This window comes from Panicum virgatum, chromosome 8K, assembly GCF_016808335.1.
Source record: "Panicum virgatum strain AP13 chromosome 8K, P.virgatum_v5, whole genome shotgun sequence".
Lineage (NCBI taxonomy): Eukaryota > Viridiplantae > Streptophyta > Magnoliopsida > Poales > Poaceae > Panicum > Panicum virgatum.
In genome coordinates, this window is record NC_053143.1 from 34,940,933 (window position 1) to 34,966,859 (window position 25,927).

A 25,927-nucleotide genomic window follows, 5' to 3' on the forward strand; every position below is an offset into this window, starting at 1 on the left:
TAGCATAAACGTCACACCAGAGAGCAAGAAAAAGAAATGGCGCCAGAGGAAAAGAAGCAAAATTGTCATTGATACCGTGGTATATCTCGAGCAACAAAGATAGAGGGGATTCTAAACTTTCAACATACAAGTGAGGAGAGCGATAGATCTACATGTCAAGGAAATCTAGCAAATCAATTAGTACCATGTTAGATTGAAATGGCTTGCACATTTTTTTTTGAACAGAAAAATGACTTGCACATACTGAAATATTAGGGGAAAACACTTGCCATTTTACCTCCGATCTAAGTAGAAGCTCAGATCGAACCCTACATACAAACAATGAAATATCCTTGCAATTGTGAAAATCACCATGGGAACAAGAGAAAATACCATATCTATGGGGGATTTTTCTCAGATTACCTGCTCTGTTGTTCATGAACCCCTAATGAGTCAATGAGTCGACTCAATCATGCACACAATGAAGAGGAAGAGAGGAGAGGTTAGGGAAATTGCCGATTCATCACCATGGATCTTCCGCAAGATCGAGGAAGATGAAGAGTGGAAGGGCACGATGCTCATCACCTGCTTGCACTGGGAGTGGAGGCAGACGGGAGAAGGGAGCACAGAGCAGAGAGGATCAAGGCTAGGGTGAGAATAGGAGTGGGGAGTGGTGGCGGTAAAGATATAATGCCAAAGAATGGCACGAAAGGGGTGGTAACCATTGACTTTCCGGTGCGTGCGTGCTTGCACGAGGTGAGCCATTTTTTATTTTTATTGCACGACGTCCCCGCATGCTCGTTCTCGTCCCACATGAGCTAGGCCCAAAGAAATGGATTTTATTTTTATTTTCCGGAAGGCAGGCTCGGTCGGGCCTTTTGAACTTGTCGGACCAAGCCCCACACCGAGAGTCTAGGCAGCCAAACTCCCCAAACCTTGCACCCCACTAGGCCACGAGTCAGGCCAGGCCAAATGCAGTGAACCAAACGCTCCCCAAATATATCATTTAGCAATGCCACTAAAAAGAAGAGCTGGGCAATAATAAGGAAAAAAGGTATGTGTGTACACTACACAACATCATCCCTAATGCAGCTTTCAAACCTAAAGCTGTAAATTCACCATTAGCATAAAAGGTTTTAAATTAATTTCCTAAGAGGGATATGCATTGAATTAAACAATTAACTTTTCAAAAATGACACAGATAACATAGGCACTTTGTCAGCAAATTCTGGAAAGCCCATTTTATGATTATTACTACATGAGGTTCGTGCCCGTGCGTTGCTACAGGCAATACAAACTATAGATAAATGACATTATAATTTTGTTGACAAGCAACCAATTCATATAAATTGCACTTAATTATATTAATGATATATGGCAATCCAAGGCATATATGCAATATATATAATTTTCTTCACTATCTTGCCGCTGTAAAAAAATCGAACCTCATGGTGAATCATCCATTGGGTTATAAAAAGGGTTCACCATTGTTATGGAATCTCTATGCAGAGTGTTGAGGAGGAATTCTTGACACGCTTTGTACCGATCCCTCTTTGCCTGTTTCTGTTTGGGCTTCACATTACGCGCATTTTGACGATCACGTATTGCTTGCCTCTGCTTTGGTGTTATATTTGCATACCCCTATCTTTTGCACGTCTTGTTACAATTTTCTTATATGTTAATCATTGTCTTTTCTCTACTGACATGCTAGCATAATGCACTGTGTCAGGAGAAGCTGCTTTTCCTACAATGACCAATTTCCACAAAAATATTTTAATTTTTCCTATAACAATTAATTCTAGAAGTATAGTAAAGGCAAACTATGGCAACAGATATTCAAAGTAGCTTGCAATTAAAAAGGGAAACTTGCTTTCTCAGTACCAATAGTGAGGCCATCATTCCCGTTCAAAGGTGTCTTCTCAAGATTGTGCATTTGATGTATTTCATTATATAGAACATTATTATTATCATTAGGAGCAATATTTTCATTGTTTCATGCCATCTCCATCTCTAAAAAATGACACACATTAAGACGGAGTCTATTGATGATCACATAATAATAAATTAAAATATTTCAATAAGTATAACTGATTGGTATTACCTGACAATTGAAGGTGTTCAAGTCCACCTTTAGTGGTTACAGCTTTATTTCGTTGGTAATTTTCACGGCACCTTTTTAGTAATTTTTCCTTCTATTGGATAGGCATATGTGCATACCGATCTCTATCTCGTTGCCTCCTCCTTTCTCTTGAATCTAGTGGTGGCTGCATGTCATTCAAAGTCATTGATACTCCATTGATATTCTTGATTTTCTTGCGCAATACATGGAGCATGAAAAAAGAATAAACTTTCACATAATAGCACAAAACAAATATTTACACATCATAAAATTAACCCAGTGGTAATTAGAGGACTAAAATAAAAAGCAGAAACTCATATCATAATTGCGGAGTGCACCTTTCAAACTCAATTGGTCCACCATACAAAATGTAAACCGTACTCTATATAGCTAAATTAGATGTTTGGCCATAATATTTTCGTAAATTGTACCCTCAAGGCGCACCACAGGAATGAAAATTCTTTAATGGCCGAAACAATTCCTCGGGACGGGCAGCATTTGACCAGGCTAGCTCCTCACGCCTGGGCCACAACTTTGTGCCAGGCTGCCTCAGCCCACCGGCCTGTTTTAGCAAGATGCGATCTCACCCGTATGTTTTGATCAAACGGCCGCTATCAATTCCGGCCAAAAATCCTAGGGCGTTTTGCCCTTTCCCCTCCACATTCCACTGGTGAGAAAGCGGCGGCATGAGATGGGGCCGACGACGGCTTGAGATGGGAATGCGACACAAAGGCGAGGCTGCGACACGGCGGCGCTGCCTGTCGTGGATCCGTTCGCTGGTGCGCGCATGCGGCTGTGGCTGCGCGCGGCGCCATCGAGCGGCTCCGCGGCAGCGCCTTTCGCGTGGCGGCGGTGCAAATCTCATGCGCCGGGAGCCGCGGCACTGGAGTACTGGAGGCAACTGGTCCCTGGACCCTATATTTGCTAACGGCCGTTAGTATTCTATTTGCCTTGATTCATCAATTCGATTTGGGGAACTGAGGGACAAATCATTCTCTAGCGTTTCGGAAATTTGGGATTTGATTTGCATGTTGCCTTATTTCCTCTCCTTCTACATGCTGAGCCCGTAACCATAGACCCAAATTCTTACTGACTTGCACCAATTCGACAAGCTTATCCAAAATGGTACTGAGCTCTACTCAAAAAAAGAAAAAAAATGGTACTGAGCTTAGTAGATTAGGCATAACTGTGGCATAATTAGACTGAAAACTTAACTAATCATGAACAACAGAGAGGCAATCATGCCTAAGGAATGACTAATCATGCATATTGAACCCCTAATCATGATTAACAAACTGAAGCATTAGTAATTAGAGTCCTAAACATGAGCATTTGATGACAACGGGTGTGGCTTAAGCATGATGATTAACAACAAATTAGGTGCAAACTATGATAAATTAGCACTAATAGAACAATAATATCACTTACATGACAATTAGCCCTAACCACGGACCCTGCGTGAGCCACCGAAAGGTTGCCGCCGCCACTGCTCATGTTCAGTTTGCCGCTGAGCGGTCGCATGCGCACACGATCAGCCAGGGATTGGCGGCGGCCTGCTACTAGCGAGTTCAAGGTTTAGGACTAAGAGGGTGTCCAGGTGTAACACCCCCTAAACAACCCGTATCAGGATGCCACCACTCAAACATAAACGCCAACAAGAAAAATTTTGGCGGCATCTCCCCTGTCTGAGTTCAAGCGGAAGCAACCACACAACAAGATAGATGAATAAGTGCAATAGCAAGGAATAACAACCTAAAAGATTAGATAGGCACCACCAGGGTCTAGGAACAACCCACATGATCCACAAGTCTAAAGATAAGTTTAACTAAAATTCTATCACTAGTTATGTTACAGCACGAGTTTAAAACAAGATAATGGCATGAAGTGTGACGTGAGCTGCTACTTCCCACCCATCAAGCCAAAAGCCACTCAAGTACCTTGAAAGATAAAAGAGGGTGTGAGATGCGAGATCTCAGCAAGTAAACTGTTTTAACAAGCTATTTAAACTACAAGTTCATTAAGCATCGATTTAAAATTTCCATTATAGGTAAACCAAAGATGAACATAAGATATATCGAAACCAATAATACAACCACGTAAAGGATGAGATTAACCGCCACCAATCCATAGTTAAGGATCACTCCTTACCAATATTTCCCAAAGCCATACTCCAAGAAATACACCTCACATCCCCAAATCACAATGCAATGTAATGCCATGTGTCATGCCTTCATACCCAACAAGATATGAAGCTGCATCGTTATGCCCAATAAACGATGTTGTACCGGTACGGTCGGAACCATAGGTTCGCAACATAACTCCATATGCCAATGCAATGAATGATATGCAATGCAATTGCCATATAAAGAAAAATGCAAACCATATATATCTCCATAAGCATCTCTCTTGATAGAGAATAGGCCTCACTCCATTCCACCAACATAACATCATCAAGCCATAGATAGAGAGCATAGATATTCACATCGATCCATAGAGAATATATAACAAACTAACTAGAACACAATTAAATGGATCATATTGTATTAGTTGTTGTCGGGTGCCACAATTAGGGACACCCTAATTGAGGTACTAAAACCACTTTCAAAAACACAAACATATGTTAAGGCAACTGGGCCCACGAAGGCCCACGGCCTATTTCTCCCTCAGAGGAAAGGAAAGGACTCAAAGAAGTCCAGCATGTGGCCCAGCCACATCCCCCTCGGGCAGGTGGCCAATCTCCGCCTCGCTCGAGGGCCCCTCTCAGGCCCACCAAACAAACTCCGCCCCGCTCGAGGGTAGCGGATCTACCCTCAGGCGGGTCACTCATCTCCGCCTCGCTCGAGGGCTCCCCTCGGGACCCTCGACCGCGCAATCGCATTTCCGCCTCGCTCGAGGGCAGCGGACCTGCCCTCGAGCGGGTGGCCAATCTCCGCCTCGCTCGAGGACAGCGGACCTGCCCTCGAGCGGGTGGCCAATCTCCGCCTCGCTCGAGGCCATCTCTCGGCACAAGAGACAAATGGCCCCGCCGCCCAACCGACCGCCGTACAAAGGCATTAAAGGCCAGCTACTCCGCCATGGCTCAAAGGACGGGCGGCGTCAGACTGCCACTCCCGCAGTGGATGTGACCGGCGTCCCGTCCACTGACCCCGGTCACCGCTCTGCCACCCCAGCCGCTGTAGCAGCACTGTGGAGCATTCAACGCGGTACAAGACAAGTTGGCGCCGCCCCCGTTATTGTCACGCCGACATCAACCATCCGAACACACCTCCCCCTGGGGAAGGGGTCTGGCGATGTCACGTGCCCTTCCGAGAGGGGCACTCCGCATGCGCGGACGGGACCCCGGGCCTCCCTCTTGTGGGGTCCGGGACTTCCACGCGTCCCCGGACCTTCTAGTGCGCACGCCCGCACCCCGACCAGGGGGTCCGGGACCGTCCCACGCCATTACTACCGCTGGGACTCTGCAGGACGGCCGCCGCCATCTCCACGAGACCAAGGACGGAGCCCAAGATGACGGCGACGTGCGCCGCCTTCCCACAGTACACTTCCTACAGTGTTCGACCACTGTACCCGCAATTCAGGGGAAAACGACGACTTCCGCGCCCCTACACTCATGTACGCTGCCCCTCCTTCAACTATAAAAGGAGAGGGTGGGCTTCTTTTTATGGGGGGACGGCTCTCTCCAATCGAAGGGTGGAAGCAGGCTCCCTGAACTTCCCCTTTCAGAACTTTCAGCACGATTGAGTACTCATCTCAACTAACTCCACTTCTAGCAGAGACTTGGGAGCTTTCCTCCCACTCTCGCCCCGCTTGTATCCCCTACTGCAAGCACCCCGGGTGCAAGATAATACAGTGCCCTCGCACACCCCCTCTGCTGGACGTACGGCCCCACGGCCGGAACCAGGATAAATTGTGCGTTACTGTGTTGCCTCTTGCATCATCATCTGGGACGAGGAAACACGCAGCATTTACTAGTTGGGATTCAGGCCCCTCGGGTCGGAACACCGACAGTTGTGGATCTGAAATTTTAGGGTGGAGGTAGAATAAATAACAAGTTAAAGCTTCTAGCAAACCACCGCTACGTTTACTTGCCTCCAACAAAGAGATGATCGCTTTAAGCGGATCCGAGGCACTACCACCTGTTTGACAAAGCAAGATCAGATAACAACTCATACCAACAAGCATTTCGATAAGTAAAGCGCTCTTACGCCCCCTCTCCCAAACCATTATCCAACCCAAACATCAAAAAGACCACAAGTCAATTGCAGTACTGCTGCTTCACTTTTTTGTATCTTTTAATCTACAAGAGATATGATAGCAAAAGAATATATTATTGGAATCTACAGAAAAAGGCCTAAAACTTTCGTGGAGGAACTTTATTTTTATTGTGGTTTTAATATGGTCAAATCAGCAACTAAAAACAGAACTTTAAGTCTACCCAGAAATCAGGGCAGCAAGCCCAAATAATTTTCTATCTCCCAATTCGTATGTCTGAAAATTATGAAACTTCACCAGAAGGTAGATAACTACACAAAATCCAACTTTGGTAGTATAAACTTTTGCTAAAAGGGTCAATAAGATGGCCTAAAGAAGAGCTTAACCTTACACAAAATTCTGCTGACAAAACAGGAAGACTGATTTTTTTTAAAAATCTAAAACTGAAGCTATACTTATCGTAAAAATACAATCTTTACCAATCTAGAAAGGTAATGAAAAGTAATACGAGTTCCCCAAGGTTAGAAAGTCTAATTATTCCTTTAAGGTTTTCATAAACCTCCTTGTTCCGGCTTTGTCCAGATTTTCGTCAGAAAATGACAGCTAGCTCATAAAATCCATATCTCTCAAATCCCTTGGGCTAAAATCATGAAATTTGACAAGTTATTAGATCTGAATGTTCCCTACAACTTTGTAGTTCACCCCATGATTTATTTCGGCCTCTAAGTACCCCAAACCATCCTCTCAATGAAGCTACAGTAAAAAAGTGAATCCAAAATCCTAGAGACACCAAAACGTTCTTTCTCCCCCACTAATCCACTAAAACTCAAAGGCAAACTCCACCATGAATGCCTAATTAGTGTAGAAAAAGGGCAAATCTTGCTCACCTTGAGTTTCCCCCAAACCCTAGCCGCGGGGAGTGAGGGGGAAAAGCAAATCTACCCCCAAGATCCATCTCCTCGAGCTCCTTTTACTCTTTCCGTTCCATTTTTTGCTACTCCCTTTCAAGGATTGGGTGCTGCATTGGGGGGGTCTAGGGAGGAGCAGCCATGGGAGGAGGAGAAAGAGAACGAGAAGGGGAAGGAGATGCATCGGGACTGGGGAGGAGGCAGCATGGGGAGGACGGGAAGGTGTGGGCTGGATGGGCCCTGCCTCTCCCCCCTCTTAAAGCCCTTTTCTTTTTTTTGGGTATTACATTCTCCCGTCCTTTAGGGAATTCGTCCCCAAATTCGATCATACCATGACAACGGAGTGACCAAGCAAGAGACAACTTAAATGGAGGCATATAACTCCATCGCTTCAAAGAGTTATGGATGTTTTGTACATTAATTAATCTTCGAGCTTTCAAGTAGCTTCTTCCAAATTAGCCCAAGTGCCTTCACATACTTAGTAACTCTTCTTCTCCTGGCCCACGTAAAGAGTCCAAAATGTGCACTACCTGCCATACAATTATCAAGTTCTACTCCACTCCATCATGCCCCAAATCAACCTTGTGCTCAAGGTCCTTCAAATACTTTTCAACCTGAGGTACAAAATGAAGTAGGCCAATGTGTCTTGGGTTAAGCTTGCTAGGTGTAGCATACCACGCTTAATGCCTTGGGTTTGTGAAGACCTTGGGAGAACTTTGTCTCCCACTACAAACTCTAAATCCCGCCTCGTGACATTTGCATAGTACTTTTGTCGACTATAAGCAGCCAATAAATTTTAATGTATCTCTTGCACCTTCTTAGATGTCTCCTAACCCAATCTTGACCAACCAAATACCTCTCATCCAAAGTTTCCAAATCATAAAAAGGTGAGGTCCACCTTATTCCATACAAAGTATTATATGGAACCATATGTTTACTAGCTTGGCGACTATTATCATAAGCCAACTCTTACATTGCTAGATAATCCTCGAACTACCTTTTGAAGAAAGGATCCAAGTTCGAAGAATATCCTCCAAGATCCAAAGGGTACGCTCTAATTGACCATCCATCTAATACATAAGGGAACCAAATCCAGTGCAGTGCCAGTTGTTTATACTGGAATGGAACATGCCAGTTTGGTGGGTCTATCCCCAACAATCCACATAGCATCCCTTCCTTGAGGTGACCGAGGCAAACTAATTCACAAAATTCATAGTAATATGCTCTCATTTCCACTCAAGGCTTAACAAACTTGCGGACTTTTGTGCTCTAAACCTCACCTACTACAAACTTAAGCCACCACATAATTGGAACTATCAACTGTCATCCTTTTCCACCAGAGGTTTTGCCTCAAATCTTGATACACTTGTGTCTCACCACAATGAACCGCATATGGTGTCTGACATGCCTCTGTTAAAATACCCATCTTCACCATTGATTTCTATGACACAAAAGTGTTCTCTGAAATGTACGATCCCATGATCACCAATGTTGAATTCCTATTGCATACCATTAGAAATCCTATTTCCAACCTCCTGGCTTAAGCGATCTTGCTTTTGAGCCTCGCGTGCAGGATATATAGGGAAGACTAAATGCTCACTTTAGTCTCTTGATATGCAACACCTAAATAATAAAATAACTATATGATTCATATTTGAAATCGAGGGCATCAGTGATTTAGCACCTCTATCCTACAAAGTGAATGGGCTACAACATTTGCTTTCTTGTATGATGTTGGACAGTCAAATCTTAATCCTCTATCGACTCAAGTCTCATTGCCTCGGATTTAACTCCTTCCTGGTGAATATATACTTGAGGCTTTGATGATAAGTAGAGAAATAATATGACTCACCATAAATACAGTGCCTCTAAATTTTAAAGCAAAACCACTACAATTAGCTCCAAATCATGCATAAAATGATCCATTTAGGGTTCTTATACTAAAGTGAAGCATAAGCACCATGCTCATTTACGTAAGCACCCAACCAAGCTTGTACAGGATGCATCCGTATACAAATTAAATCCCTTGCTACCATCTGATAAAGTCAATATAGGACATTTCACTAATTTACCCTTTCAAGTTTCTAATCCCCCCCCCCCCCACACACTCAGTGGTCCTAGTGGAGAACCCTTCTCAGTAAGCCAAATAATAGGTTTATAAATATTAAGGAATCCTTCACCAAGCACCAACAATAACCAGCGAGCCCAAGATAAATTTGAACCTCTATCACATTGGTTGGTCTTGACAGCCCCATCACAAAAGGAAATATTTCACCATAATACCTGGTCAGTCACATGACCCCAAAGTGCTCTCTTCAGAAATCCAAAAAGCTAATTTCCTCAGCTTTGTGTATAATTATTCTTCCCTAGACCATCCATGACATATATGGCACCAAACTAAACCCCATATTCCTCCTTGAACTTAGAGTAGACTAGGATATCATAAATGCAAACTACCACAGAAACATCCAAGTACTCTTGCAACATCCTGACCATGGTCTCCATACAATAGAAGGACATTTGTTACTCCAAACGAAATGACAACATACTCATAGTGCCCATACTTTGCATTGAAAGCCACCTTCTCAATCATTATCTCTGATCCAAAGTTGATGGTAATTAGACTGCAACACAATCTTAGAGAACACATTGGCACCGGGCATCCATACAAGACAAAATGTACTTGCCTTGATCGTCTCATGATTAAGTAACCTATGCCCCACAGGAAGCACCTTTGTGTCATCCCTTTTCTCCAACAAATAAATAATAGTAGTAACCCAAGGCGATGTGCTTCAGCGAATAAACCCCTTAGCATGAAGGTCAATCTAGCTACATCTTAAAATCCTCTTGCTATATTGGAGCCAACTTATATTGTGTCTTATTAATAGGTTGTGTACCCAAAATCAACTTGATCTCAAGAATCGGCTCCCACTTAGGAGGCAACTCAGGAAGCCCAGATAGCGATCATCAACAGCAATATCCTTTGCACAGAAGGAAGCCCTGCGATCATAAACCATAGTAAAACTTATGCCAAAATACTTCACATATCCAGTGTAGCCGATCTCATATCCAAACTTCAATCCAAACAAACTACTTATCTAGAATCCTTAGTTCAACTTCCTCAGCAAGAAATCATAGAACATCTGCATGTATACCGTCTACACTTACATTTTAAGGTTAAGAAACTAAGTTAAGTCCCTTATTACCATTCAATCCTTGAGGATAAATAGGAGTGGAAAGTAAGGAACCTTCTTTAAATTCTTGAAGGATACACCAATGCAATGCCACAATTCCTCTAATCACCAAAGCTAGAATGTTTTAGGCCTTCTTTTGAGTTGAGCATCAAGGAAAAGCCTAGAACCTATAACCTAAGCTCTGATTACCAACTGTAACACCCCCTAAACAACCCGTATCAGGATGCCACCACACAAACATAAACAAAGCCAACAAGAAAAATTTTGGCAGCATCTCCCCTGTTTGAGTTCAAGCGGAAGCAACCACACAACAAGATAGATGAATAAGTGCACTGGCAAGGAATAACAACCTAAAGATTAGATAAGCACCACCAGGGTCTAGGGAACAACCCACATGATCCACAAGTCTAAAGATAAGTTTAACCAAAATTCTATCACTAAAAGATAAGTAAAGTGCTCTTACGCCCCCTCTCCCAAACCATCATCCAACCCAAACATCAAAAAGACCACAAGTCAATTGCAGCACTGCTGCTTCACTTTTTTGTATCTTTTAATCTACAAAAGATATGATAGCAAAAGTATATATTATTGGAATCTACAAAAAAAGGCCTATAACTTTCGTGGAGGAACTTTATTTTTATTGTGGCTTTAAGATGGTCAAATCTGCTGCTAAAAATAGAACTTTAAGTCTGCCCAGAAATCAGGGCAGCAAGCCTAAATAATTTTGTATCTCTAAATCCATATGTTCGAAAATTATGAAACTTCACCAGAAGGTAGATAACTACACAAAATCCAACTTTGGTAGTATAAACTTTTGCTAAAAGGGTCAATAAGATGGCCTAAAGAAGAGCTTAACCTTACTCAAAATTCTGCTGACAAAACAGGAAGACTGATTTTTTTTAAATCTAAAACTGAAGCTATACTTATCGTAAAAATACAATCTTTACCAATCTGGAAAGGTAATGAAAAGTAATACAAGTTCCCCAAGGTTGGAAAGTCTAATTATGCATTTAAGGTTTTCATAAACCTCCTTTTTTTCAGCCCTGTCCAGATTTTCGTCAGAAAATGACAGCTAGCTCATAAAATCCATATCTCTCAAATCCCTTAGGCTAAAATCACGAAATTTGACGAGTTAATAGATCTGATGTTCCCTACAACTTTGTAGTTCACCCCATGATTTATTTCGGCCTCTAAGTACCCCAAACCATCCTCTCAATGAAGCTACAGTAAAAATAGTGGATCCGAAATCCTAGAGACACCAAAACGTTCTTTCTCCCCCACTAATCCACTAAAACTAAAAGGCAAACTCCACCATGAACGCCTAATTAGTGTAGGAAAAGGGCAAATCTTGCTCACCTTGAGTTTCCCCCAAACCCTAGCCGTGGGGAGTGAGGGGGAAAAGCATCTCCTCGAGCTCCTTTTACTCTTCCCGTTCCGTTTTTGCTACTCCCCTTCAAGGATTTGGTTCTGCATTGGGGGATCTAGGGAGGAGCAGCCATGGATGGAATGAGGAGGAGAAAGAGAACGATAAGGGGAAGGAGATGCGTCGGGACTGGGGAGGAGGCAATGTGGGGAGGACAGGAAGGACTGGGCTGGATGTTCCTGCCTCTCCACCCTCTAAAAGCCCTTTTCTTTTTTTCTTGGGTATTACACCAGGATATGGTTTGTGGGGTGCGCGATTGGGGGGCGTCGTTGCGTGTTTTACGGCCCGACTGGCCGAGATTAGTGGGGTATGTGTGCGTGATTTTTGGACGCCTGGAGTCGATCGCACGGGGCGGCTGGACGAAGCCCCGACGTTGCAATCGGACGACTTAGTGTGTTTTTCGGCAGGGTGACGATTGAACGCGCGGGTTAGGATGTTTTACGGCAGGACGATGATGCACGACGGACGACGCGCGAGGATGTGTGAAGAACTTCGTTCTTTTTAGTAGTAGATAGAGATATTCATGCGACGTAGGTAGCACGGTTTTTGCCACGACATGTGATTGTGTATATTCCATTTATTGAAGAAGGTGGAAAAGCAAATTATGTATGTATATGCTTCTTTACTTCATTTTTCTTGAATTATACCGATACAAGTCGCTGCTAAAAAAATAATATGTGGAGAAGCAAAGTAATGGTATGTGCCAGAACCATAAAAGCTTCTAATTAAACTACAACATATAGTTGTGAAGCATGAGCGAGAGGTTGCAAGGGAGTCTCTAATTACAATACTGAAACATTTTCTAGGTAGATATATTTGAGAGCTCTTGGGACAAAATGGATTAAAATCTGCTAGCTGTTGCCTCATCTGCGTATTGTCCATTTCTGAACGGTTAGAAAATGACTTCCAAACAAAGTATATGCATGGTATGTTGTGCCAGTGCCACTTGACCATTAATAGCGGAAATCTATGCTTACCTACAAACAAGGGGAAACAACATATTTATCCGCCGCATACATATAGTACATGTCTACATGACACACTAAAGAATAGGAAAACATAATGCTCAACTTATTAGTTGGTACCATTTGGTAAGCTCAATCCATTAGCCACGATGGCCAAACGGACGGCATGGCACGGGCATGACCTGGCTATGCACGACGCATCAGTCGTGCTTTGCCATGCTGGCCCATGGGCGGGCAAGGTGGCCCAGGCGCAGCCTGCAGCTTAGCCGTGCTGTGCCTGCCTATGGACGTCACTACTGGCCCTGGCCGCGCGCAGCCGCGCACCACCTACTCGTCGCTGGCGTCTCCTGCTACTCGCCACCACTTTCTATCAATGCGCCACCACAGTGCTACCTACTGCATCCATGTGGGGAGAGAGGGCGGTGGTGCCTTGAGGGCACGGTAGAGGAGAAGGCCGAGCCTATGAGGGGAGTAGCTAAGGGGGGGGCTCTTCGGAGGGCTAGACGGAATGCTAGGTCATCGGGGCGGAGTGGAGGAGACCAACTGAGCGGAACAGGAAAGGAAGACGAGAGCGACGGTGTGGTGGAAGGAGAGAGGGGAAAGGAATCCGGCTTTTATAGCCTTGGGTTCCTGTAGGGTGGGCTCTTAGGATTTAAATGGACCGATGGGCCAACTTTTAATGTGTCAGGCCGTGCGCCGCGTCGTAACATAGAAGCAGCCTAGACACAGCCTGAGGCATGGGCTGGGCCGGCCCAGGCACGATGTAGCTAGTGTCATGTGTGCTTGGATCGTGCTAGATTCTTGGGACAAAATGGTATAAAATTTGCTAGCTGTTGCCTTGTTTGCATATTGTCCATTTCTGAATGGTTAGAGAATAACGTCCAAACAAAGCATATGCATTGGTATTGTTGTGCTAGTGCCACTTAACCATTAATGGCGGAAATCTAGCATAACTACAAACAAGTGGAAACAACATATTTATCCATCGCATACATATACATGACACATTAAAGAATAGGAGAACACAATGCTCACCTTATTATTTGGTACCATTTGGTAAGTTCAATCCATTAGCCACTATAGATGGCGAAATGGGTGGCACGGGCACGACATGATTAGGCACGATGCATTAGTCGTGCTATGCTGTGCTGGCCCATGGGAACCCGTCACGCTAGCAGCTTAGCCATGTTGTGCCCGCCTATGGACATCGCTGCTAGCACTACTAGAAAACAGGCTATGTGAACCGGTTGGAAAAGGCCTTAGGCACCGGTTTTCCAACCGGTTCCCGCAAACCGAGACCAATGGCCTCGCCTTAAGACACCGGGTTTTTCAACCGGTGCCTTAGTCTTCCATTGGTACCGGTTGGTATTTCCAACCGGTACCAATGACCTTTTCCCTTTTTTCCAAATCCAGATTTGTTTGTTATATTTATTACTGTTTATTTTTTTTATAATTGCTAAACGCACTCAAGCTCTACAGTATTATACGTTCATTAGTCATTCGTGTTCGTTTTCAGAGAATATTTGAAACTAACTAAAAGTGAAATGCGAGCATATAATTAAGCTAATTAGATGAACTAATATATTTACAAATTTTCAAACATCAAGGCATAATGTTTAAAAATATTTACAAATGTACAAGTCATGTTTGTAGTCCAACTACTGGTCCCCTCAGGAGGTCGATGGAAGTCCTCTATGGATGTGACCGTCGTGGTAGAACTCGCCTCTAGGATCCAAGATCTCGTTCAAAATGAATCCGGCGAGCTGCTCGCACACGGCGTTGATCCGATCAGTAGAGTAACATTCATCCCCCATTTGAGACATCTATCATTTAGGAAAAAAGGATTAACATCATGTGCGTTAGTACAATTATGAAAATGTACTAGTGAATGGTTTGGACGTACTCTCGTGTCTTCATCAGTAGCCTTCCCGCATGGAGTCGTGATGTGCAAGTAGTCGCATACGTAGTACCCGCACCAATCAGTTCCTTGTTGTTGTCTCGCACACTTAAGGAGAAATAAATAAATTACTCTATTTTGAACAATTTGGGATTATATACTTAACTAGACAAATTTTTATGAATCAACATACCAGATAATCCATGTTAACGTTCAGTTCGGGCCTCCATTGACCACGCCCTTTGTTATTTTTCACAAATGTTTTCCAAACCCTGTGCTCAAAGTTAAGTTTGATATTCAAGAATTGTTATTAACAGAAAAAAATTTGATTGTGCAAACTAAACTTACCTGTTCAAGGGGTCTAGAATATGTTGAATTGCGGACTTTGGATTTCTCATTGAGTCAAAGACTATAAAATTGCCGGTCTCTACAGAAAGTATGAGTAAAATCCAATGATAACTGCAGATATAGATAGAATATATACATACATGCATTAGACGACTTAGTATTTATTTAGTAATATAACAGAGGATTGAGTCGACCAAGGCTTACCCAAAGTTGTATGGTATGAATATATAGGATTTGTAATTTTGCCTAGTCAACGAATCGTACATGTTTTGGCACGTTTCCTTGTAATTTTTGTTGAGCACTTTCTGGTTGACTAGCAAAGGAGACATGAAGCCGATCTGATTGTGCCATCCATATTTTCGGCTTCTTTGGGTCTCCTGTCTAAACGATACAATAGAAATTTTATAATGCACACATATAATTATGTTCTTGTTAACAAAAAGTATTAATGTAGAGGTAAGTGATACTTACAAAACCTAAATGGTGATGATAGAGGCGTCGAGGGCTTGTCGATGGTAAATGTGATATAAATTTTCGAAGTACACCCTAGAAGTCGTCCTCCCCGCGGAAGAAATCATGGTCACGATACTTGACTCCAAACATTTTCCCTTCGTCATTCGACATTCGCAGGTACCATCTATGCAAATTGAACATCTGCGTGCCTAGATTTTTCTCCTCTTCCTCAGTGACAAAAGGTTTTCCATGCTGGAATGGAGTAAGAACGGGAGCGACAGGGATTTCCGCCTCCACTTGCCCCGTTGCCTCCTCTAGCGTTAATCCAGTTTCAGAAAGAAATATCGCGGCCTGTAGGTCCGCCTGGAGTTGTACGTCCGTCGGGTGTAGGAGTGGCAACCCTGGCACCCGGAGGGGCCCGAGTCCTTTTTGTTGTGTGCCAAACTGAGGAATGGTCTTGCCACATTTTTTCTTCAGATTTCTCACCTTGTGTGCTTTTGTCAGAGTACGATCATAGTCCGAGGGTAAGCTTTTCTGTTTTGGTGGGTTGTCTAGGTTTGCGAGAAGCTTTTTCCCTAGTTCTAGAGGTACCTTTTCCCTCGGCGGGGGGACTTTAGCCTTCAATTGTTCTTTTATATATCGAGCAGTCTCCTCTTCCAACTCCTCAGCGGTTTTCTCGTAGGTTAATTTTCATTCGACCATTTTCTGCTTCTTCTTTGAGGGTCCAGCCGCTGGGAGGGATGCTGTCTTTTTCTTTCCTTTTTCTTGGTCAGGAGGAGTTGGAGTACTCGTGGCCCTTTGCGCCGGCAGAGACGGTGGTGAAGGAGGTGGTTGTGGGGACGGCGGTGAGGGAGACCGCGGAGACGGGCGATCGGTCTGCACGGGAGCCGTTGTGCTTGCAGTAAGTTTGATGTCGGCCTTGCGCCATAGAACGACCCCGTGCAGTGTGTCTCCCAATATCTTCTCTCCATCCCCTCCAACGAAGTCGAGCTCAAGATCCTCATTGTTTCCAAGTATCTGCTCGACTGTGACGGAGGTGTAGCCAGGGGGTATCGGCCTTCCATGAATTGTAGTAGAAGGATTCAGGGGCAAGGCTGACCCGTATGCGACATGAATGGATATATTTCTTGCTCGCACATGAAGCTCGCACGGTGTCGCATGGTGATATCGTCCACTGGATACCTCTGGTCATCTACCGCCGTTGGCTCAATCTGGGGTTGTTGTTCCGCTTGTACGTCGGGCGCCGCTGTGGATGCACAGCTGCTGCGTCGCTGAGAGACCGAGCTTATCACAACATCTGGGTGCGACCCAGCAGTGGCCCTTTGGCTCAGAGCTAGCTGCACTGCCTTATTGACCCTGGCGTCCATCTGAGATTCCAAGGACACAACCTTCCTTGTCATCTCTTCTTGCATGGCACGAAGTTTCTCTTCCTGTTCGGCTTTGCTCTTTCGGTGAGTCTTGTAAGAGGAATCTCCGGCTCAAACAACTTTCCATGGGACCACGCCGATGCCGCGGGATCGTCCAGGGTGTTCCGGATTCTTTAATGCCCTTGTCAGCTCATCATTCTCCCTTTGAGGCTGGAATGTTCCTTGTTGGGTCTCATCTATTGCAGCGACTAGATCGCGGGACACTTTCTTGCATATGCTCAGGCACGACCAAACTTCCATCCAGCTGGTTTAGTGTCACGCCATTAGCAAATAACCACCACTTGGATCTATCCGGCCAATCCCAAATCGTCGGCCTGATGCCTCTATCCATAAGGTCCTGCTCCATCTTCTGCCATTTTTTTATTGACTTCTTGTACCCGGCAGCCTCAAGGTGGTGGCTGTACTTCTTATTTGCTGTATTCACCTTGGCCTGTTTGGATTTTTCTTGGGCTTCCTCTGATAGTTTGTATTGTTTGAACTCCTCCCAGTATGGTTTAACCTAAGGAAGATCGTCCTAGTCCGGCTCTTTATCCTTCTTGATGTAATTGATGTACAACTTCTTCTTGAAAGTTGCAAAGGCAAGGGTCATCTTTTTCAAGGCACATTTCTTCACAAGTTCTTGGTCAACTCCTTCAGGAAGAGTGAACATATCCTTGAGTTCTGCCCATAGCATTTCCTTCTAATGTGCAGGCACGGCGTGTTGCTATTCTTTGGGTTTGCTCGTTTTCCATAGTCTTGTGGTGATCGGAATTCTTGCCCGAACAATAACCCCACATTGGTTGACAAATTTTGTGCTAGCAGCCTCTGGAGCACTTGGACAGCCCTCTGCGTCCACTTCTGCGACGACCTGTCTTCCCTCCATTTTCTTGGTTGGCCGGCATCTCCCTTTTGACTGGCTCAACGAAGTCGATGCGGAGGTCGACTAAATTACAGAAAAGATATGTTAATCGCAAAACTAATCTACTGAAGTCACCATGCATATAGTTTTAAGATTCGTACTGGAACATGCTGCTATTGATTGGGCGGCGGCGCAAAGTCATCATCTTCTTCATCGGCATCTCCAGACATATTCAGGAATGAATCAACTGTCTGAGCATCTTCTTCAGCGATTGGCAGGGTGGTGTTGGCCCTCATATCTTGGTTTATTGCGTCCAACATGTATTGCTTGGCGACCTCGTCATCACCGAAGGGGTCCATCCTTAACTGAAACCGTAAAAATATGTTAGAGTATGTGTCCATCCTTAAATGAAGCAGGAAAATTCAATTCTTTGAACGAATATGCGTGTTTGAAAGAGAGAGAGAGTATGTGTGTGTGTGTGAGAGAGTGTATGTATGTTAGAGGGAGAGAGTGTGTGTGTGTGTGTTTGTGTGTTAGTGGGATAGAGAAAGAGAGAGAGAGAGAGAGTGAGTGAGTGTGAGTCAGTGTGTGTGTGTATGTGTGTTAGTGGGACAGAGAAAGAGAGAGAGAGTTAGTGTGTGTGTGTGTGTGAGTCAGTGTAAGTGTGTTTGAGTCAGTGTGTGAGTGAGTGTGTGTGAGTGTGAGTGTGTGTGTGTGTGTGTGTGTGTGTGTGTGTGTGTGTGCGTGCGCGTGTGTGTGTGAGCGAGAGACCGAGCATCGGTGAGGAGATAGCGAGAGAGCGTCGGTGGGGAGACAGCGAGAGAGCGTCGGGGATAAGGAGACAACGAGAGTTAGCGAGAGACCGATCGCCGTTAAGAAGTCGTTAAGAAGGAGAGAGCGTCGTGTTCGATTTCATAATTAAGAATGAAGAATTCATAATACATAAATACATGCATGAGTTACAGAAATACACGAGTTATATGATAAATACATGAGTTACATGATAAATACATGAGTTACAGAAATATATGATAAATACATAAATACAAGCATTATTCACTCTCTATTTAAATACATGATTAAATAAAGTCTCTCTAACAACTAAATTCTATAACTAAATTATACACTATATTTAATGAAAACATTGTACACTATACATAAGACTAATAGTAGAAAGTCCATTAATGGGTTTAGAAAAAAATTATCTCACCTCGAAAGATCACACTTGAACGGCACGTCGTCTACACGATCACACAAGAGGAAAAAACAATACAAATAAAAAATAGTACAAAAATAGTAAAAACAGTACTGGAAAAGTTGAAAAAGATGTAGAGCACGATGCAAGGATCGCGTGAGCGCAAGAATCGCTAAAATCGGAGTCAAAATGTGAAAGATATGGCTAAAACAAGATTCTAGGGGCTTATTTGCAAGAAAAATCTAGAAATGGCCTCTCTGGAATTTCTTTTGAACTAAGAAGGACTGCGGGTTAATTTTGAAGAGACTCTGGGTCTCTTTAGCAAAAGCGCCGGGACGGCTCTGGTTCGGCTCGGATCTAACAGATCCGATCTGTTGGATCTCGATCTAATGGCGGAAAAAGGGTGGGGGCGGCTTGAGACGCGGCTGCTGGCTCAGCTGCGGCTCGGCTCTGCTCAGGCGACGGCTCAGGCGGACGGCGACTTGGCTAGCGGCTCTGACGATGGTGCGGCTTGGCGCTAGGTGGAGCTGGTGGCTCGGGCGGGCGGCGCTTTGTGCCGGCGGCAAGCAGAGGCGGCGTCGGACCGCCGGAGTACACCGAAAACTTTGCTCCTGGGCTCGGTTCGTGGCGGGGTTAGGCCGGGGAGGGAGAGGGGGCGACGGGGAACGCGGCTAGGGGGTCCAGGAGGTGCGGCGGTGGCCGGAGGTGGCCGCTTGGCGGCGAGGGGGCGGAGCCGCGGCTTCGGCAAGGAATCGCCGGCGAGATAGAGCGACAGAGAGAGAGGGGAAAGGGGGTTTGGGGCTTCCTCACCACCTCACCTAGCTCCGGTGACGAACGGGTGGCGAAGAGGCACGGCGGGGCGGTAGATCGACGGCGGCGGCGCACGGGAGCGGTGCTCGGTGGCGGTGGCGCAGAGCTGCAGAGCGAGGAGCGTCGACGGCGGTGGCGCACGGGAGCGGTGCTCGGTGGCGCAGAGCTGCAGAGCGAGGAGCGTCGACGTGGGGGCGGCGGCGCGGCGACGGTGGAGGTCGAGGCGGCGGAGGGCGGCAGCGAGTGGAGGAAGATGGAGAGGGCCGGTGCTTATATGTTGGAAGCCTTTGGCACCGGGTGATAAAGTGACCTGGTACCTAAGGCAGCCTTAGGTACCGGTTGGGTATCCAACCGGTGCCTAAGGAATGTCTTAGGTACCAGGTGACCTCCCACCCGGTGCCTTAGGTGCCCAACGGGCGGGAACTGAAATTCCCCTTTGGCATCAGGTGGGGAACGAAAACCGGTGCCTAAGGCTTCCACGACATTTGCTTTTCCCGCTTGTTGGCGACGATCTAACTGAAATTACTCGATAGCGCAATGTTAATTCTAGGAATTTTGTTCGCCGCGGCGACGGTTTGAAACTTCTCAACCCCCTTTTTTTTGGGACTAGGCAGCCTTAGGTACCGGTTCATATTTCGAACCAGTACCTAAGGCTTTTCTATTTCTTTTCTTTTCTCTTTTCTATTTCTCTAATAAATCTGTTAGTTGCCTAATAAATCTGTTAATTGCCCAATAAATCAAATATTGCTTCATGATATTCGAAAAAATTATTGTACCTAATAAATCATATAATGCCTAGTAAATAAGTTAATTGCCTAATAATTATATTAATAGCCTAATAAATCATTTAATCGTCTAATAAATTAGTTAATTAAATAATAAATCTAATAAATACCTAGTAAATCAGTTAATTGCCCAATAAATATGATAATGTTCAAAGCAAATAATTACATTAATAGCCTAATAAATCATTTAATCATCTAATAAATTAGTTAATTGAATAATAAATATTTTTAATGCACAATAATTTATTTACTACATAATAAATCATTTAGGTGCATAACTAATTATTATAATTGCATAATAAATCATTTAAATGCACAATAATTCTAATTACTACATGATAAATCATTTAGGTTCATAACTAAGCATTTTAATTGCATAATAAATCATAATAAATCAAATAATTGCATAATAAATCATTTAATTGCCCAATAAATCAATTCACTGCATAAGAAATCTGATAATGTTCACAGAAAATATTACAAGACATAATCATTCAACTAAGGGAGTATTAACGATGGTTCTCTTTACAATCGTCCCTTCATTATGATCATGATGTGCGTACGGAGCCTCCTCTTCGGCTAAAAGAATACTTGTGTCAACCTCCACTGCGAACGGAGTCATATCTTCAACCTTATTGTATTCTTCTTCATCTGTGTCATCGTCGACTCCCACAATTTTTCTTTTTCCTGCCAGAATAATATGGCGCTTTGGCTCATCTTCGGCACCTACAAAACTTGATTTATTCCTGGACTTGTCCTTTCTCGATTTGGTAGACATGTCCTGCACATAGAAAACTTGAGTGACATCTTTAGCTAGGACGAATGGTTCGTCTCGATAGCCAAGCTCTTTGAGGTCTACCGTTGTCATTCCGTACTCGTCGATATCGACACCTTTTCCTGTGAGTTTAACCCATTGACAACGAAATAGAGGTATCTTCAACGGCCCATAGTCGAGTTCCCAGATCTCTTCAGTGTAACCAAAATATGAGTTCGTTTGGCCACTAGAGTCGGTGGCATCTATACGGACAACACTATTTTGATTGGTGCTCTTGTTATCTTGGGCTCTTGTATAAAATGTGTAACCATTAATTTCATATCCTTGGTACATCAGGATTGAATTTGCCGGACCCCTGTCCAGCCAAGATAGCTTCTCATGAATTTGATCGTTGGCCATGACTTCGTTCTGCAACCAGGTGGCGAATGTATCGTTATGATGTTTTGTAATCCATGTCTCAGACTTCAAAGAGTATATGCTTTGCACAATTTGCATGTGCTCCTCCATGTATGGAGCCACCAAGACTGATTGTTGCAGAACTGTGAGATGTGCTTTGCTCAATGTGGCATGATCTGTCGCATTTACTGATTTTCTTCCAAGTGTGCTCAAGGAGGCATTTACTGGATGTAGGGCGGCCCGTTGTTTCATACGTTGAAGATCTTGCCGCGCTTCCAATGTATCCTTTGGCTTACCGTAGACACCTAGGAAGCCTAGAAGGTTCACACAAAGATTTTTTGTTAGGTGCATCACATCAATTGCGTGGCGGACGTCTAAGACTTCCCAATAAGGTAACTCCCAAAAAATACTCTTCTTCTTCCACATAGGTGCACGTCCGTCATCACTCTGCACTGATCTACTGCCGGGTCCTTTTCCGAATACTACTTTTATATCTTTGACCATTTCAAACACTATTTTCCTACAACGGTGTCTAGGCTTGGTATGATGATCTGCCTTTCCATCGTAGTGAGCATGCCTCCTCCTTAATGGGTGCTTGATCGGAAGAAATCGACGATGACCCATATACACAATCTTCCTACAGTGCTTGAGGTACATGCTGTCGGTTTCTTCTAAACAATGGGTGCATGCCCTATAACCCTTATTAGATTGTCCAGAGAGGTTACTTAGTGCTGGCCAATCGTTAGTGGTTACAAAAAGTAATGCACGAAGGTTAAAATGATCCTCTGTGTGCGCATCCCACATACGAACACCCTCCTCTTTCCACAACAATAGAGGATCCTCAATCAGTGGTTTCAGATACACATCTATATCGTTACCTGTAAGGAACATGGCACCATTTATGCCATTTTGAGTGATTTTGGTGATCGAATGACAACACAACACTTGGACTAATATGATTGTTAAGATGACCATTCTCAGGCTTTTAGGTTCAAGTGATGTCAAAGAGAAAGAAAAGATAGGCGTAGCAAGGCCCGAAGGGCCGCCCCTACGGGGGTTCCGCTACCCGGTTAGCGGACGGGGGTCGAGGGGGAGCCGCATATAGCGGACGGTCCACAGTAACGCATCATATTTTAATATAACAATTACTTCCTTGAAGAAAAATATGCATTTGCCTAAATATAATAATTGCTATATGCATGAACTAAAGTCTGTATCAATTACAATACTACGATACGAGTTATATGTCTTGCGCGGCAAAGCCCCGCGCCTTTCTAGTATATATGAAAAATTGAGTGCCTCAACCAAAGACTTACCTTAAATTTCTTTAGTACTTCTCATGTATATAAGAAGAGTGCATGCCATGTAGTGGAAACAATTTAAATTGAATGCTTCCTTTATCAACAAAGAACTGCAGGGATAATATTTACCTTTTGGCAGAGGGGGAAAAAAGGCAATCTGGAAATTGAAGTGGATAGTTGCCATGCTTCTTTATCTTTATGACATCTTTTACACATACTTTGTTCTTAACAAAGGCACGCGCCACATGGTTGATGGTGCCACCTAGCTTGAATATTAGATTAGGAAAAAGTGGAGAGGGCTTGAAGACAATAATGCACTGGCAGGCAGCAGCACTGTGTTAATCTTGATGGTCTCGTTACAACGTAGTCTGCATTTTTTTTTGATAATGGGTCTGCAAATTTCATTGCCAACAGCAAAATGGATAATAATGCACACCATACTGGAGAATTAGAAGATTATAAAGATGGAGCAAACATTTTGCTGCAATGACATTCCCATTCCGATACATTCCCATTCCCATTGAGAGACTTGAGTGTCCCTATGATGCTGACAAGTGCACCAATGCCAGAAAAGAACATGACAATGGTTTTCTTGTTCTTGTAAACAAACGCGTGCACCTTGGTCCGCACTCGCCTGTTCACCTTGTAGTTCTCAATCTCCTTCATGATGCGGACATAGCAGGACCCAAGGGGCAGGTCCTGAAGGCTGGTGAAGAACTCAAGCGCCTCCTTGTTGGTGAGCCCTCCTCCTCCTTGCAGGAGATGCTTTGTTCACAGCTCATGCACGTCCTCCCTGTCGACGAACATGGCGAGGAGGAGGAGGAGGAGGTAGGACAAGACCGCCGAATCTTCATCCTTGATGTCATCGTCATTGCGATATGAGATCGTGCATAGCTCCAGAGCCGCCATGTTGATGAGCCAGCTTGCACGTGAACGGTTCAGGGACAGTGGTGGAAGGTAGAGCTCGGAGAACAGGCCCCTTTCTTCTTGACGCCCATGTCAATGAGCTTGTAAGGAACATGGCACCTTTTATGCCATTTCGAGTGATTTTGGTGATCGAATGACAACACAATACTTGGACTAATATGATTGTTAAGATGACCATTCTCAGGCGTTTAGGTTCAAGTGATGACAAAGAGAAAGAAAAGATAGGCGTAGCAAGGTGCCCTGAAACATCTTCGGTCTGAAGCACCTGAAGAACCGACGCTTGAAGTGTAACACCCGGTTTATAAAAGGACATAAACCGAGCAATCATATACGTGCCAGGATCAAGTCACACGTATATACAACAGAATGAACAGTATATCATAGCACATATCACGAATAAGACATAATAAAACGAATACGAATGTTATTTATTACAATAATGACAAAAATGTCTGATACAGCGGAAGCGAAGTACAAAATACGATAAAGCTCTCCGAAGCTGAAGCAGGGCGCCACAGGGACGTCGACTGGGAGACGAAGCACCTAGAAGTCCTCGTAGTCCTGGCAGCGCTGGACGAACTCCCTCGTGTCGGCAGGAACTGAGCAGCAGTAGCGTAGCCAAGAGGAAAAAGTAGAGAAGAGGCAAGAGTGAGTACACAACTTGTACTCAACAAGTATAACACAAACTATGAGGCTCTAGGCTGGCTGACTCAACTGCATTAGCTTTTACGTGTTGGCAAAATTTTATTAAAGCTATTTACTACGAATTGATGAATTACCATTGACCCAGTTACATAGTAATTAATCAGAATTAATTATACTACTACTGAGAACCATACCCAAAACCAAGCCACCAAGGTAAACCCCGAGAAGCACCTCCCTCGTCGGAAGGAGATAACTTCACTAATCAAAAGGAGGATCTGGGCCGCTCATAACCGTGAGCACGGCTAGTATACCAGTTTTACACTCTGCAGAGGTTGCACATCTTTACCCACAAGTCGTGAGCTACGCCAGTTGTTCATCACACTTCCTTAGGTGAGATGGCCAGCGACTCACTACGAGGCCTTTAAAAAGAATCTCGTTGGTAAGGCGTAACCGCGAGAGTTAGGTCGGCGACGATGGGGCCCACCTCCAGGGGTACAAGCACGTAGCACAGACCAAGCCGGAGGAGCAGGGACCATTGAAGCTTACTACTCTTGCCCCGCAGGTAAGTTACTCCAAACCAAAAAGATCTAATTATTACGCCAAGTCTATCCCATTCTAGCCTTGTGGTAGCGCTGTTGTCCCAGGTTGTCGCTCTATGAACCGGTCCTTATGGAGAGTGGCCAACCAAGCACTAAGCACCGTGCTGGCCCCCTAAACCATGTTTCTACAAAAACATCTTTTAACGAGACGTGAGCCACTCATCCACACAGAGGGCCACTCTCAGAATTAAGTTCAAGTAAACCATTAATCAAATTAATTAAAAAGGACCAAAGTGTGTTATAGCGCAGCAACCTAGCACAACTAACCAAAATGCAACCCAAAGGTATATATAAAGGATATAAAGTGGCTAGGAATGTCCTTATAGGCATACAGTATTAAAATGCAGTATGAAAATGTATTTAAAAGTGATAGGTTGTTCATGTTATACTTGCCTTCCTCGTACTGCTCTGGCTGCTGCTCAAAGTGCTCGGAAGACGGCTGCTCCGGGTACTGGTACTGGGGCTCCTCGGATGGATCAACGTCTACTCACGAACACATGGCCAAAACAATGCACAAAATAAGCATACAGGCAAACATTAACAAAAACTAAGAAACAGTACATCATTACATGAAAACAGCGCACAAAACTACTCTAGAACTATTCTACGCGATTCAACGATTCCGAGGATATAAAGAACGCTAAAATCGGAGCTAAAACGCATAAACTAGGCTAAAAACAAGTTCTAGGGGCTTATTTGTAAGAAAACTGGAGTTTCAGGGGGTTTTCTAC

At 44.2% G+C, this 25,927-nt stretch overlaps 1 long non-coding RNA gene across 2 annotated transcripts; it reads right to left on the bottom strand.

The window, feature by feature from the left end:
* Positions 1-2,057: 2,057 nt before the first annotated feature.
* Positions 2,058-12,097, bottom strand: LOC120644497. Of its 2 annotated transcripts, none has more exons than XR_005663775.1 (3): positions 11,769-12,097; positions 7,198-10,218; positions 2,058-4,035 (listed from the first exon to the last, which is right to left on the bottom strand). It is a non-coding gene; the product is annotated as an uncharacterized LOC120644497 (long non-coding RNA). The 2 variants fall into 2 exon arrangements; XR_005663774.1 differs by lacking the exon at positions 2,058-4,035 and adding an exon at positions 5,448-6,234.
* Between the last annotated feature and the right edge of the window lie 13,830 nt (positions 12,098-25,927).